The following is a 393-nucleotide window of genomic DNA, read 5'->3' as shown; positions in this document are numbered from 1 at the left end:
CGTTGGCGGCGGAGGTCGAGGTCTCGGGGCCGGAGGCTCGTAGCTGGGCCTCGGCCTCAGCGGAGGCACCGTTGGCTCTGGCGGCTCGTAGCTGGGCCTCGGTCTCAGCGGCGGTATCGTCGGTGGTGGGGGTGGAGGAGGGGGTAAAGGTCTCGGCACCGGGGGCGGCTGTGGCCTAGGTGCGGGAGGGATGGGCGGCTCATAGCTAGGACGAGGCCTCGTCGGTGGTACAGTGGGGTACTGAGTAGGTCGCGGTGCCGGTGGAGGCGGTGGCGGCCGCGGCGCAGGTGGTGGCGGTGGCGGCCGCGGCGCAGGTGGTGGCGGTGGCGGCCTCGGTGCGGGTGGGGAGGCTGCGGCCGTGGAGCGGGTGGCTCGTAGTTGGGTCTGGGTCTC

At 73.5% G+C, this 393-nt stretch overlaps 1 protein-coding gene across 1 annotated transcript in view; it reads right to left on the bottom strand.

Annotated features, from left to right (window-relative positions):
* The window catches only part of LOC114828109 (basic proline-rich protein-like), a 5,411-nt gene that overhangs the window by 2,288 nt on the left and 2,730 nt on the right, over positions 1 to 393 (bottom strand). The window lies entirely within an intron of this gene.

The sequence above is a fragment of the Galendromus occidentalis genome, unplaced genomic scaffold, assembly GCF_000255335.2.
Source record: "Galendromus occidentalis unplaced genomic scaffold, Mocc_1.1 scf7180000077170, whole genome shotgun sequence".
Lineage (NCBI taxonomy): Eukaryota > Metazoa > Arthropoda > Arachnida > Mesostigmata > Phytoseiidae > Galendromus > Galendromus occidentalis.
This window is presented reverse-complemented; position numbering and strand designations above follow the sequence as displayed.